General features: G+C 36.3%; 1 non-coding gene across 1 annotated transcript; it reads right to left on the reverse strand.

Moving 5' to 3' along the window:
* Positions 1-15,778: 15,778 nt before the first annotated feature.
* On the reverse strand, positions 15,779-15,851 carry TRNAG-UCC (transfer RNA glycine (anticodon UCC)). Its single transcript has one exon. It is a non-coding gene; the product is annotated as a tRNA-Gly (tRNA).
* Positions 15,852-17,004: the final 1,153 nt, after the last annotated feature.

Here is a 17,004-nt window from a genome sequence, read left to right on the forward strand (position 1 = left end):
CAGACTATATCAAACTTAAAAATCCTGCACACCAAAGGAAACAATCAACAGAGTGAAAAAGCAACCTACAAAATGGGAGAAAATATTTGCAAATCCCACATCTGAAAAAAGGCTAATATCCAGAATATATAAGGAACTTCTGTAACTCAACAACAAAAAACAGATAATTTGACTAAACAGTGGGCAAAGAACTTGAAAAGACAATTCTCCATAGAAGAAATACAGATGATCATAAGAGAAATATAAATCAAAACCACTATATCACCTCACATCCATTAGCATGATCACTATCAAAAGAACAGAATATAACAAACATAGAATTGCTATATGGTTAAGCAATGCTCTATTGACTATGTCAAAACCTTTGGCTGTGTGGATCACAACAAACTGTGGAAAATTCTTCAAGAGATGGGAATATGAGACCATTTGACCTGCCTCCTGGGAAATCTGTATGCAGGTCAAGAAGCAACAGTCAGAACTGGACATGGAACAACAGACTGATTCCAAATTGGGAAGGGAGTATGTCAAGGCTGTGTATTGTCACCCTGCTTATTTAACTTTGATGTAGAGTATATTATGTGAAATGCCAGGCTGGATGAAGCACAAGCTGGAATCAAGATTGCCAGGAGAAATATCATAACCCCAGATATGCAGATGACACCACCCTTATGGCAGAAAGTGAAGAGGAACCAAAGAGCCTCTTGATGAAAGTGAAAGAGGAGAATGACAAATTTGGCTTAAAACTCAACACTCAGAAAACTAAGATCATGGATCTGGTCCCATCATTTCATGGCAAATAGTTGGGGAAACAATGGAAACAGTGAGATACTTTTATTTTCTTGGGCTCCAAAATCACTGCAGATGGTGACAGCAGTCATGAGATTAAAAGACGCTTATTCCTTGAAAGGAAAGTTATGACCAACCAAGACAGCATATTTTCATGTCCTGCTCTCAGATATAAATTACATCTCACCAGCTTGTAAATGACGGAGAAGGCAATGGCAACCCACTCCAGTACTCTTGCCTGGGAAATCCCATGGACAGAGGAGCCTGGTAGGCTGCAGTCCATGGGATCGTGAAGAGTCGGACATGACTGAACGACTTCATTTTCAAACTTTTCACTTTCATGCACCTGAGAGGGAAATGGCAACCCACTCCAGTATTCTTTTCTGGAGAATCCCAGGGACGGGAGCCTGGTGGGCTGCCGTCTATGAGGTCGCACAGAGTCTGACACGACTGAAGTGACTTAGAAGCAGCAGCAGACAGCAGCATATTAAAAAGCAAAGACAGTACTTTGTCAACAAAAGTCCGTCTAGTCAAAGCTATGGTTTTTCCAGTAGTCATGTATGGATGTGAGAGTTGGACTATAAAGAAAGCTGACTGCTAAATAATTCATGCTTTTGAATTGTGTTGTTGAAGAAGACTCTTGAGAGTCCTTTGGACACCAAGGAGATCCAACCAGTCCATCCTAAAGGAAATCAGTCCTGAATATTCATTGGAAGGACTGATGTTGAAGCTGAAACTCCAATACTTTGGCCACCTGATGAGAAGAACTGACTCATTGGAAAAGACCCTGATGCTGGGAAAGATTGAAGGCAGGAGGAGAAGGGGACAACAGAGGATGAGATGGTTGAATGGCATCACTGACTCAATGGACATGAGTTTAAATAAACTCTGGGAGTTGTTGATGGACAGGGAGGCCTGGTGTGCTGCAGTCCATGGGGTCTCAAAGGGTCGGACATGACTGAGTGACTGAACTGATTGACTGAACTGACAAGCAATGCCACTTCTGTGTATATATTCAAGAAATTCTGTCCCATGCTACAACATTAACGGACCTGGAGAACATTATGCTAAGCAAAATCATAACACATACACATACTGTATTAATCCACTTATATTATCTGTTGCAAAGTGATGTGAACATACTTAACATTACAGAACACTTAAAAATGGTAAATATAATGTATGTATTTTGTGGACTACTTTTATTTATTTATTTTTGACACACACACAAAAAGAAGAAATCTGAAAATCAAGGGTCTCAGTAATTATATCCCTTCCTACTATAATTATAAATATACTACATAAATACAACAAACACTGTTAACAGGTATATAGTTTTAAAATCTTTTTTTAAAGAAATATACAGATACAGCCACTCCATACACCCGTATATACTTTTCAACAGAGTTCTCATAATTGCCTTATTTCTTAATACTCAATAGAATACCATAGTTATCTTTTCATGCTAGTACATGGAAAAATCTACTTCATTCTTTTAAACAACTGCATAGTATTTCATATACAAATGTACCATATTTGGCAAACATAGTACTGTAGGTCTCAATTGCTTCATAGTCCAAATGAATGAACCCTTTAATTGTAAAAATTTTAATAATTAACAATATTCATTACCTAAAAGTCCAGCACTAGGGTGTGGGGAATGCATTATAATGAGTGATAAGAGTTCCTTTCCTCAGGCAAACAATACTCTATTATGGAGGCAAAGATACACACATGAATAGACAAGGTATAAAGACATATATATTAATCACTACATGAATTTTATACTCTCAGTTGGGAGGAGTAAAAAGTGGCTTCCTCTACATTTATTCCTTTGTTTGTTTTTCCTCCTGTTCTTTTACCCTTATAGTTAGTCTTTAATATATATAAATCTTCTTTATCTACCTATATTTAACTTTGCATATCTATTCTTTCTTTCTTTTCTTTCTTTCTTTTCCTCTCAACATATTTGTTAATTTTATTTTCATTGCTTTATTCCCCAATTGGCACTTTGCTTTAGTTTTTTATCCAGTTTGTGCTTTGTTAGTTTTGTTCTTAACTGGTAAACATAATTTTTGATTTCCTTTGTTCACTGGAGCGATCTATTGTACTTCATTTTCGTGATCAAAAATCTCCCAAAAAACAAAAGCCCAGGACCAGATAGCTTCACAGGAGAATTCTATCAAACATTTAGAGAAGAGCTATGCTCTCCATCTAAAATTCTTTCAAAAATTGGCAGAGGAAGGGACACTTCCAAACTCATTCTATGAGGCCACCATCACCCTGATAACAAACCCAGACAAAGACAACACACACAAAAAACTACAGGTCAATATCACTGATGAACATAGATGCAAAAATCCTCAACAAAACTTTAGCAAACAGAATTCAGAAACACATCAAAAAGCTTACACACCATGATCAAGTTGGGTTTATTCCTGGGATGCAAGGATTCTTCAATATGCACAAAACAATCAAGATGACATACCATATTAACAAACTGAAAGATAAAAACCATATGATAATCTCAATAGATGCAGAAAAAGCCGTTGACAAAATTCAGCACCCATTTATGATCAAAAATCTTCAAAAAAATGTGCATAGAAGGAAGCTACCTCAACACAGTAAAGGTCGTATATGATAAGCCAACAGCAAACATTATTCTCAACGGTGAGAAAATGAAAGCATTCCCCCTAAGATCAGGAATAAGACAAGGGTGACCACTTTCACCACTATTATTCAACATGGTTCTGGAAGTCCTAGCTACAGCAAACAGAGAAGAAAGAAATAAAAAAGTCCAGATTGGAAAAGAAGCAAAGCTCTCACTGTTTGTAAATGACATGATACTATACATAGAAAAACCTAAAGATAGCATCAGAAAATTACTAGAGCTAATCAGTGAATTTAGCAAAGTTGCAGGATATAAAATCAATACACAGAAATCACTTGCATTTCTATATACTAACAACGAAAAATCAGAAAGAGCAATTAAGGAATCAGTCCCATTAACCATTGCAACAAAGAGAATTAAATATCTAGAAATAAACTTACCTAAGGAGACAAAAGAACTGTACACAGAACATTACAAGACACTAATGAAAGAAATCAAAGATGCCATAAACAGATGGAGAAATATTCCATGTTCCTGGGTAGGAAGAATCAATATTGTGAAAAAAAAGAATCAATATTGTGAAATGAAAAAATTGGTATTGTGAAAATACCAAATGCAATCTACAAATTTAATGTGATCCCTATCAAATTACCAATGGCATTTTTCACAGTACTAGAACAAAAAATTTCACAGTTCATATGGAAACACAAAAGACCCCGAATAGCCAAAGCAGTCTGAGAAAGAAGAATGGAGCTGGAGGAATCAACCTTCAGGATTTCAGATTATACTACAAAGCTACAGTAATCAAGACAGTATGATACTGGCAAAAAACAAAACAAAACAAAACAAAAAACAGAAATATAGACCAATGGAACAAGATTGAAAGCCCAGAAATAAGCCCATGCACCTATGGGTACCTTATTTAACAAAGGAGGCAAGAATATACAATGGAGCAAAGACAGCCTCTTCAATAAATGGTGCTGCGAAAACTGGACAGCTATGTGTAAAAGAATGAAATTAGAACACTTCCTAACACCATACACAAAGATAAACTAAAAATGGATTAAAGACCTAAATGTAAGACCAGAAAACATAGGCAGAACACTAGATAACATAAATCAAAGCAGGATCTTCTATGACCTACCGCCTAGAGTAATGGAAATAAAAACAAAAGTAAACAAGTGGGATCTGATTAAACTTAAAAGCTTTGGCACAGCAAAAGAAACTATAAGCAAGGTAAAAAGACAACCCTCAGAATGGGAAAAAATAATTCAAATGAAACAACTGACAAAGGATTAATTTCCAAAATATACAAACAGCTCATACAACTAATACCAGGAAAACAAACAACTCAATCAAAAAGTGAGAAAAAGACCTAAACAGACATTTCCCCAAAGAAGTCATACAGATGGCTAACAAACACATGAAAAGATGCTCAACATTGCTCATTACTAGAGAAATGCAAATCAAAACCACAATGAGATATCACCTCACTCTGGTCAGAATGGCCATCATCAAAAAGTCTACAAACAATAAATGCTGGAGGGGGTGTGGAGAAGTGGGAACGCTCTTGCGCTGTTGGTGGGAATGTAAATTGATATAGCCACTATGAAAAACGGTATGGAGATTCCTTAAAAAATTAGGAATAAAACCACCATATGACCTAGCAACCCCACTTCTAGGCATATACCCTGCGGAAATAAAAATTGAAAAAGACACATATATCCCATTGTTCGGAGAAGGCAATGGCAACCCACTCCAGTACTCTAGCCTGGAAAATCCCATGGACGGAGGAGCCTGGTAGGCTGCAGTCATGGGGTTGTGAAGAGTCAGACACGACTGAGCGACTTCACTTTCACTTTTCACTTTCATGCATTGAAGAAGGAAATGGAAACCCACTCCAGTGTTCTTGCCTGGAGAATCCCAGGGACGCGGCAGCCTGGTGGGCTGCTGTCTATGGGGTCACACAGAGTTGGACATGACTGAAGTGACTTAGCAGCAGCAACAGCAGCATCCCATTGTTCACTCCAGCACTATTTACAATAGCTAGAACATGGAAGCAACCTAGATGTCCATCAACAGATGAATGGATAAAGAAGTTATGGTGCATATACACAATGGAATATTACTCAGCTGTAAAAATGAACACATTTGAGGCAGTTCTGATGAAGTGGGTGAACCTAGAACCTATTATGCAGAGTGAAGTGAGTCAGAAAGGAAAGATAAATATCATAATCTAACGTACATATATAGAATCTAGAAAAATGGTTCTGAAGAATTTATTTACAGGGCAGCAATGGTGAAACAGACATAGAAAATAGACTTATGGACATGGGGAGAGGGGAGGAGAGGATGAGATGTATGAAAAGAGTAACATGGAAACTTACATTACCATATATAAAATAGATAGTCAGTGGGAATTTGCTGTATGGCTAAGGAAACGCAAACAGGAGCTCTGTATCAACCTAGGGGGTGGATGAGGAGGGAGATGGGAGGGAGGTTCAAAGGGAGGAGATATATATATACCTATGGCTGATTCATGCTGATGTTTGACAGAAAACAACAAAATTCTGTAAAGCAATTATCCTTCAATTAAAAAAAAATGAAGTAAAACTCTCACTGTTTGCAGATGATATGATCCTCACACAGAAAACCCTAAAGACGCCACCAGAAAATTACTAGAACTAATCAATGAATATAGTAAAGTTGCAGGATATAAAATCAACACACAGAAATCCCTTGCATTCCTATACACTAATAATGAGAAAATAGAAAGAGAAATTAAGGAAACAATTCCATTCACCATTGCAACGAAAAGAATAAAATACTTAGGACTATATCTACCTAAAGAAACTAAAGACCTATATATAGAAAACTATAAAACACTGGTGAAAGAAATCAAAGAGGACATTAATAGATGGAGAAATATACCATGTTCGTGGATTGGAAGAATCAATATAGTGAAAATGAGTATACTACCCAAAGCAATTTATAGATTCAATGCAATCCCTATCAAGCTACCAACAGTATTCTTCACAGAGCTAGAACAAATAATTTCACAATTTGTATGGAAATACAAAAAGCCTCGAATAGCCAAAGCTATCTTGAGAAAGAAGAATGGAACTGGAGGAATCAACCTGCCTGACTTTAGGCTCTACTACAAAGCCACAGTCATCAAGACAGTATGGTACTGGCACAAAGACAGAAACATAGATCAGTGGAACAAAATAGAAAGCCCAGAGATTAATCCACGTACATATGGACACCTTATCTTTGACAAAGGAGGCAAGAATATACAATGGAGAAAAGACAATCTCTTTAACAAGTGGTGCTGGGAAAACTGGTCAACCACTTGTAAAAGAATGAAACTAGAGCACTTTCTAACACCATACACAAAAATAAAGTCAAAATGGATTAACAATCTAAACATAAGACCAGAAACTATAAAACTCCTAGAGGAGAACATAGGCAAAACACTCTCCGACATACATCACAGCAGGATCCTCTATGACCCACCTCCCAGAGTAATGGAAATAAAAGCAAAAATAAACAAATGGGACCTAATTAAACTTAAAAGCTTCTGCACAACAAAGGAAACTCTAAGCAAGGTGAAAAGACAGCCTTCAGAATGGGAGAAAATAATAGCAAATGAAGCAACAGACAAACAACTGATCTCAAAAATATACAAGCAACTCCTGCAGCTCAATTCCAAAAATATAAATGACCCAATCAAAAAATGGCCCAAAGAACTAAATAGACATTTCTCCAAAGAAGACATACAGATGGCTAACAAACACATGAAAAAATGCTCAACATCACTCATTATCAGAGAAATGCAAATCAAAACCACTATGAGGTACCATTTCACACCAGTCAGAATGGCTGCGATCCAAAAGTCTACAAATAATAAATGCTGGAGAGGGTGTGGAGAAAAGGGAACCGTCTTACATTGCTGGTGGGAATGCAAACTAGTACAGCCACTATGGAGAACAGTGTGGAGATTCCTTAAAAAACTGGAAATAGAACTGCCTTATGACCCAGCAATCCCACTGCTGGGCATACACACTGAGGAAACCAGAAGGGAAAGAGACACGTGTACCCCAATGTTCATCGCAGCACTGTTTATAATAGCCAGGACATGGAAGCAACCTAGATGTCCACCAGCAGATGACTGGATAAGAAAGCAGTGGTACATATACACAATGGAGTATTACTCAGCTGTTAAAAAGAATATATTTGAATCAGTTCTAATGAGGTGGATGAAACTGGAGCCTATTATACAGAGTGAAGTAAGCCAGAAAGAAAAACACCAATACAGTATACTAATGCATATATATGGAATTTAGAAAGATGATAACAATAACCCTGTATACGAGACAGCAAAAGAGACACTGATGTATAGAACAGTCTTTTGGACTGTGTGGGAGAGGGAGAGGGTGGGATGATTTGGGAGAATGGCATTGAAATATGTATAATATCATATATGAAACGAGTCGCCAGTCCAGGTTTGATGCACGATACTGGATGCTTGGGGCTGGTGCACTGGGACGACCCAGAGGGATGGTATGGGGAGGGAGGAGGGAGAAGGGTTCAGGATGGGGAACACATGTATACCTGTGGCAGATTCATTTTGATATATGGCAAAACCAATACAATATTGTAAAGTTAAATAAAATAAAATTAAAAAAAATAAAAAAATGTAAAAAAAAGTGGTTTAAAGGGAATACACTTTTGGAATATTCAAGGATAGGAAGGATTAAGGACTTTGAAGATAGAGAAGTTAGAGAAGAGGAAGAGAATATTTCACAGAGTAGAAATAGGTAGAGAAGATACACAAAATTATAGTATGTAATAGTAGCTACCAGTTCCTCAGTGTGCCTGTACCAAGTACTTGGCAGTAGGTACAGCTCAGAAGGTAAAGCGTCTGCCTACAATGAGGGAGACCTGGGTTCGATCCCTGGGTCGGGAAGATCTGCTGGAGAAGGAAATGGCAACCCACTCCAGTACTCTTGCCTGGAAAATTCCATGGACCGAGGAGCCTGGTAGGCTGTAGTCCATGGGGTTGCAAAGAGTCAGACACGACTGAGCAACTTCACTTCACTTCACTTCACTTCACTTATCTATGTACTAAGCTAGCTTCATAAGTGAGGAATAAACATTTTAATTCCGTTTTACTAATGAGGTAACTCAGGATCAGAAAAGTTAAATATTAACATTGTGAGTTGCTTGACTGAGGAAATAATAACAATGCAACATGGAAGGACCTTGAGGGCATTATCGTAAGTGGAATAAGTCAGACAGAGAAAGACAAATATTTGTATGATCTCACTTATACACAGACTCTAAAAATAAATAGTGGAACCTAAAAATAAATAAAAATCCCAAACTCACAGAAAAAGAGATTAAATTTGTGGTTACCAGAGTGGGAGGTGGAAAAACTGGATAGAGGTAGTCAAAAGTTACAAACTTCCAGTCACAAGATAAATATGTACTGGGGATGTAATGTAATGTATAACACAATGACTGCAGTTAAGACTGCTATATGGTATATTTGAAAGTTGTTAAGAGAGTAGACCCTAAGATTTCTCATCACAATAAATAAATACTTCCCTCACTTTTTAAAAAAATATCAATGAGATGATGGATGTTAACTAACATTGTAATCATTTCACAAGGTATGTAAGTCATTATGTTCTACATCTTAAACATATATAGTGCGGTGTGTCAATTATATCTCAATAAAACTGTAAAAGAAATAATGTAGGAAAGAGAAACTGAAATTGGACTAAAGACGACTTTGAAGATCATGCCTGAACATTTTTATAATTTAGAGCCACTAAAGAATTATGAAGATGGAAGGCATGACTAAAACAATGTTTTAAGAAGATAAGTCTGGGGGCTAGCAATCCTCATATCAGACAAATTAGACTTTAAAACAAACGCTATAATACAAGACAAAGAAGGGCACTATATAATGATAAAGGAGAGATCAGGACAGGAAGATAATATTACACTTGTTAACATATATACACAGAAGCACCTAAATATATGAAGAAAATAGTAACAGACATAAAGGAGAAATTGATAAAAATACAGTAATAGTTGGAGACTTTAATACTCCTCTGATATCAATCACAAAACATACAGACAGAAAATAAGGCAAGTGTTCTTAAAGGACACAATAGACCTGTTGGACTTAACTGATGTCTACAGGACATGACATTCAAAAACAAATTCTTTTCATGTGTACATGGAACGTTCTTCAGGATAGGCCATATACTAGATAACAAAAGTCTCAACAAACGTAAGAGGATAGAAATTACCTGAAGTATTTTTTTCAACTGCATCAGTATGAACTAGAAATCAACTACAGAAAGGAAAACAGGAAAAGAATAAACATGTAGAGACTAAACAATGTGCCACTAAAATCTAGTGGATCAACAGTGAAATCAAAGAGAGAATCAGAAAATATTTTGAGACAAATGAAATTGAAAACATAACTTTCCAAAATATATGTGATGCAGGTAAATCACATTTAAGAGGGAATTTCACAGTGATAAAGGCTTTCTTCAAGAAGCAAGAAAAATCTCAAACAATCTAACTTATCCAAATAAAAGCTGATCTTTTTAACAGTTGATCTTTCGGCAGAAACTCTGCAGGCCAAAAGGGAATGGCAGGATATATTTAAAGTACTGAAAGGGAAAAATGTACAACCGATGTTACTCTATCTGGCAAGGATCTCATTCAAAATTCATGGAGAAATCAATAGCTTTACAGACAAGCAAAAGTTAAGAGAATTCAGTACCATCAAACCAGCTTTACAACAAATGTTAAAGGGACATATATAGTCAGGAAATACAAGAGAAGAAAAAGATCTACAATAACAAACCATAAACAATTAAGAAAATGGCAATAGGAACACATATATCAATAATCACTTTAAATATAAATGGATTAAGTGCTTCAACAAGAAGAAACAGAATGGCTGAATGGATACAAAAACAAGACCCATATATATGCTGCCTACAAGAAACCCAACACATATAGACTTAAAGTGAGAGTATGGAAAAATTGGAAGCAAAAGGCAAAGGAGAAAAGGAAAGATATACCTATGTGAATGCAGAGTTCCAAAGAATAGCAAGGAGAGATAAGAAAGCCTTCCTCTGTGATCAATGCAGAGCTATAGAGGAAAACGATAGAATGGGAAAGACTAGATATCTCTTCAGGAAAATTAGAGATATCAAGGGAACATTTCATGCAAAGATGGGCACAGTAAAGGAGAGAAACAGTATGGACCTAACAGAAGCAGAAGATATTAAGAAGAGGTGGCAAGAATACACAGAACTGTACAAAAAAAATCTTCATGACACAGATAACCCATGATGGTGTGATCACTCACCTAGCTAGACATCCTGGAATGGGAAGTCATGTGGGCCTTAGGAAGCATCACTACAAAGCTAGTGGAGGTGATGGAATTCCAGTTGAGCTATTTAAAATCCTAAAAGATGATACTGTGAAAGTGTTGCAGTCAATATATCAGCAAATTTGGAAAACTCAGCAGTGGCCACAGGACTGGAAAAGGTCAGTTTTGATTCCAATCTCAAAGAAAGGCACCGTCAAAGAATGTTCGAACTACTGACAACTGCACTCATTTCACATGCTAGCAAAGTAATGCTCAAAATTCTCTAAGCTAGGCTTAAACAGTAGGTGAACCAAGAGCTTCCAGATGTTCAAGCTGGATTTAGAAAAGGCAGAGGAACCAGAGATCATATTGCCAACATCTGTTGAATCATAGAAAAAGCAAGAGAATTTCAGAAAAAACATCTACTTCTGCTTCATTGACTATGCTAAAGCCTTTGACTGTGTGGATCACAACAAACTGTGGAAAATTCTGAAAGAGATGGGAATACCAGACCACCTGACCTGCCTCCTGAGAAATCTGTAAACAGCTCAAGAAGCAACACTTAGAACTGGACATGGAACTATGGACTGGTTTCAAATTGGGAAAGGAGTACATCAAGGCTGTGTATTATTACCCTGTTTATTTAACTTCTATGCAGAGTACATCATGTGAAATGCTGGACTGGATGAAGCACAAGCTGGAACCAAGATTGCTGGGAGAAATATCAATAACCTCAGATATGCAGATGACACCACCCTTATGGCAGAAAGTGAAGAGGAACTAAAGAGCCTTTTGATGAAAGTGAAAAAGGAGAGTTAAAAAGCTGGCTTAAAACTCAGCATTCAAAAAACTAAGATTACAGAATCCAATCCCATCACTTCATGGCAAATAGATGGGGAAACAATGGAAACAGTGACAGACTTTATTTTTTTGGGCTCCAAAATCACTGCAGATGGTGACTGCAGCTATGAAATTATGAGACACTTGCTCCTTGGAAGAAAAGCTATAACTAACCTAGACAGCATAATAAAAAGCAGAGATATTACTTTGCCAACAAATGTTCATCTAGTCAAAGCTATGGTTTTCCCAGTAGTCATGTATGGATGTGAGAGTTGGACTATAAAGAAGGCTGAGGACAGAAGAATTAATACTCTTTAACTGTGGTGTTGGAGAAGACGCTTGAGAGTCCTTTGGACAGCAAGATCAAACCAGTCAATCCTAAAGGAAATCAATCCTGAGATTCATTGAAAGGACTGATGCTGAAGATGAAAGCTCGAATACTTTGGCTACCTGATATGAAAAGCTGACTCATTAGAAAAGACCCTGATGCTCACAAAGACTGAAGGCAGGAGGAGAAGGGGATGACAGAGGATGAGATGGTTGGATGGCATCACCGACTCGATGGACATGAGTTTGAGCAAGCTCCAGGAGATGGTGAAAGACAGGGAAGCCTTATGTGCTGCAGTCCATGGGGTTCCAAAGAGTCAGACATGACTGAGTGACGAAACAACTACAAAAATCACTAGAAGTGAAATTGAATCTGTATACAAAAGTGTAGGCCGGACAGTTTCATAGGGGAATTCTATCAAACATATAAGGAAGAACTAACACCTGTCCTTCTCATACTATTCCTAAAAATTCAAAGAGAAAGAAATCATTCTATGAGGCCACTATTATCCTGATACCAAAACCAAGGACACTGCAAAAAAGAAAATTACTGGTCAATATTTTTGATGAGTATAGAGTCAAAAATCCTCTACAAAATATTGGCAACAATACATAAAAAGGATCATATACTATGATCAAGTTGGCTTCATTCCTGGGTCACAGGATGGTTCAACATATGTAAATAAATCAATGTGATACACCACATCAACAAAAGGAAAGAAAAACCTATTTGGTCATCTCAATAGACAGAAAAAGCATTTGACAATATTCAACATCCAGTAATGATAAAAATTCTCAGCAAAGTGGGTATAGAGGGAACATATCTCAACATAACAAAGGTCATTTATGACAAACCCACAACGAAAATAACAGTGAAAATCTGAAAGCCTTCCATGTAAATTCAGGAACAAAACAACAATGGCTACTTTTGTTGCTTCTATATAACAGTATTGGAAGTCCTAGCCACAGTAATAAGTCAAGAAAAAGAAATAAAAGATATCCAAATTGGAAGGGAAGAGATACAACTGTCACTATTTGCAGATGACATAATACTCTATATATAGAGAAATTTAGTCTCCAGAACGAATGAATTCAGCAAGGTTGTGGGGCACAAGATTAATATACAGAAATCTGGTATATTTCTATATACTAATAATGAAAAATCAGAATAAAATGATTTTAAAAATAAACCTACACAAAAATGGTCAATTAATCTATATCAAAGGAGGCAAGACTATAAAATGGAGAAAAGATAGTCTCTTCAACAAGTGGTACTGGGGAAACTAGAAAGCCAAATGTAAAACAATGAGAACATTCTTTCACAGCATATACAAAAAATAAACTCAAAATTGTTTGAAGACCTAAATATAAGATCTGAAACCATAAAACTCCTAGATGAGAACACAAGTAGAACTCTTTTTAACATAAATCACAGCAATAGTTTCTGGGATCAGTCTCCCAAGGCAAAACAAATACAAGCAAAAATAAACAAATAGGACCTAATTAAAATTAAAAGCTTTTGCACAGTAAAGGAAAACCATCAACAAAATGAAAAGGCAATCTACAGAATGGGAGAAAATATTTACAAACAATGTGATTAACAAGGGGTTAATGTTCAAAATAGACAAACAATTCATAGAATTTAATATCAAAAAACTAAATGATCAAAATATAGGCAGATCTGGACATTTTCCCAAAGACACACAGATGGCTAACAGGCCTAAGAGTAAGTGCTCAAAATCATCAATTATTAGAGAAATGCAAAGCAGTGAGGTCTACAAATAAATGTTGGAAAGGATGTGGTGAAAAGGGAACCCTCATATACTGCTGTGGTGATTTAGTTGCTAAGTCGTGTCCGACCCCATGGACTGTAACCTGCCAGGCTCCTCTGTCCATGGGATTCTCCAGGCAAGAATACTGGAGTGGGTTGCCATTTCCTTCTCCAGGGGATCTTCCCAATCCAGGGATCAAACCCAGGTCTCCTGCATCGCAGGCAGATTCTTTACTGACTGAGCTATGAGGAAAGCTCATCTTGTTGGGGGGAATGTAAGTTGGTGCAGCCACCTTGGAAAACAGTATGAAGATTCCTTAAAAAAACAAAAGTGGAACTACTGTATGATCTAACAATTCCACTCCTGGATATGTATCTGGAAAAACAAAAACACTAATTGGAAAAGATGCTTACATCCTAATGCTCATAGCAGGACCATGTGTAAAGCCATGATAGGGAAGCAAGCCCCATTCCCATCAACAGGTGACTAGATTACAAAAATGTGTTACATATATGCAATGGAATATTACTCAGCCATTAAAAGAATGAAATACTGCCACTGCAACAATGTGAATAGACCTAGAGAATATTAAGTTCAGTGAAATAAATTGAATAAAGATAAATATTTTATGATATCATTCATATATAGAACCTAAAAAATAATACAAATGGATTATATGCAAAACAGAAACAGACTCAGAGACACAGAAAACAAATAACTATACATCAATTCAAAAAAAGAAGTTAAGTCTGGTAGTGCAGTAGATGGATTATCTACAAGAAGGAAGGAAATAGATTAACCAGAGTACAGTGATTAAAACTGTTCCACGTTTGCAAGGGACAGTCTGAGTGTGTAACATCTGTCTTAGTTTAAGTATTACAAGAGCCTTCTTCACTCTCCAAAATGTCCCTTTTGGTTATGGGGATAGGGGAGAGGGTAGGGACAAATTAAGGTGATGGCATTATCTGATACAAACTACTACACATAAAAAGGTAAGCAACAAGGATATGTTGTATAGCACAGGAGTTATACCCATTATTTTGTAATAACCTATAATACAGCATAATCTGCAAAAAAAAAAAATAAAAATAAAAAATCAAATCAGTATGGTATATACCTGAAACTAACACAATATTGTAAGTCAACTATACATCAATTAAAAAAAAAAAAAGAAGATAAATCTGGCAGGGCTATAAACTAATGGATTAGTTACAGGAAGGAAGGAAATAGATTAACGGTGATCATATACCTAGATTTGCGAAGGATAGTTTGTGTAACAGTTGTCCTATTGTATGTATTAAGAGCCTTCTTCACTCTCCATAATGTCCCTTTTACATTCAAAAGTGTCCTGGTTTGGAAGAGACATAACCATGTGACCAAATATGAAGGGAAATGAGAACCTCAGTGATATCGGATAGTAGCAGGGTGAATAGAAGGGAGGAAGGACGTGAGAGAAATCTTGGCATAGTAGAATAATAAGCACTTTTTTGATTCAAGTGGCTGGACAGAAAAAAAGAAAAAAAAAAAAAAACCTCAATAATGGGTTAAAAAAGAAAGTGAAAAAAAAAAAAAGAAAAAGAAAAGATTTAGGAGAGAAAATGATGACTTCAGTTTGGAATCTGATGTACTGGCAGGATATGCTGAGCTGTATGGCAGTTTATGGGAAATGTGAGGCTGGAGATATAGCTGCACATATGGAAATGATAACTGAAATCATAAAGTGAATGACACTGCCAAGGAATAGAGAGTAATCAAAGGTGGCAAAGAGGCCTGGAGGATGTCAAGGAGTACATAGTTACAACTCTCATCTTGTAAATACTAAATGAGGTTAACAGTTCTATAATTCTTGATCATCTTGAACTCAGTCAAAATTACCAACTGCAGATGCAGAATGCTGAGTTTGAAAGTAGCTGATCAGGAAACCAAATGGCGACTTCACAAACTGTTTCCTGCTTGTTATCATTTCATTTAAAAACTTTTATCAACTTTTTCCTTTTGACTATATATTTTGGCCACGCTATGTGGCTTGTGGGATCTTAGTTCCCCAACCAGGGCTTGAACCTGGGGCCCCTCCAATGGAAGTGCAGAGTCTTAACCACTGGACCACCAGGGAAATCCCTAACATTTTTCTTTTGAATGTGAACTTCTGAGTGTTATGTTATAAATGTACTTCTAGCTCAGGACTAGAGTGATTGATACAAGATAAACAGAGCAGTGACACTGGCCACTCAAGTACCTAACATTCTGTCACTCATTTTCTCAGCATATGTGTATGAATAATGTTATCTTTTCCTAACTAACTTGCTGTAGATTGCCAAGCTGAGGTCTCTCCCACCATTATCAGTGAATACATCAAGACTAAAGAACAAAATTAAGCTTTGTATTATTAGTGCATTCAGAACTATATGGTATATTGACAAATTGCTTAGTGTCCATATATGAAAGCCCAGGATTTACTGTTTCACTTACAGGGAGATATAAATTTTACCTAGGAAAGACCATGTACACTTTAAAATTACTATATGGAGTTGATAAACATATATATAAGGACATTTGAGTTTAATTTTAAGGTTGCTTTGACAAGTGAGGAAAAAAAGTGCATTTAAAACTTTTACATTTTGTAAGGCAAATTCATATTTTTTTGCTCTTAAAACAAAGCCATATGAAAATATTTTAAGTACAAAATTCTATTTAACTGTCCAGAAAGTTGAAATTAAACCACAGGAATACTGGCCTACTTTTAAGCTTGTCTCCTTTCAAAGAAACCTCAATGTTTCAGTATCGAGAGTATATACATAATCTACAAGTCTAACTGAAAACAGTGGCTTTGCAATTATTTAACTATCTTTTCCTTCATTTTAAAAATTCATTTTTTGGAGGAAAACAGTTTTAAAGTAGGCCACGTATTTCTTCATATATCTAAAAACAAATGGTACATTGCACTGGAATCATATTAACTTTATGAATGAGAAAATAGAGAAGGATAATTAATATTTTCAAGAAATTTCAAACCTTTTAAACCTTAAACTACGGTCAAAATGACAAAGTGCAGAAACTCTATTATGATTCTCTGAAAAGTAGACAATGTGTTTTTAATACCTGCTTGGAAGAGAACCGTGTGTTTCCAGTTAAAATTCAGATTCTTTGCCAATACTGTGAAATGAATTCAAACAGTATGGGAATCTGCAACATGCAGTTTATTACTCATCAATGCAACCAATTTTTCCAGGTTGGCACTGGGCCTCTCAGTGTAAAACTGCTAATTT

This window comes from Bos indicus, chromosome 2 (genome assembly GCF_029378745.1).
Source record: "Bos indicus isolate NIAB-ARS_2022 breed Sahiwal x Tharparkar chromosome 2, NIAB-ARS_B.indTharparkar_mat_pri_1.0, whole genome shotgun sequence".
Classification (NCBI taxonomy): domain Eukaryota; kingdom Metazoa; phylum Chordata; class Mammalia; order Artiodactyla; family Bovidae; genus Bos; species Bos indicus.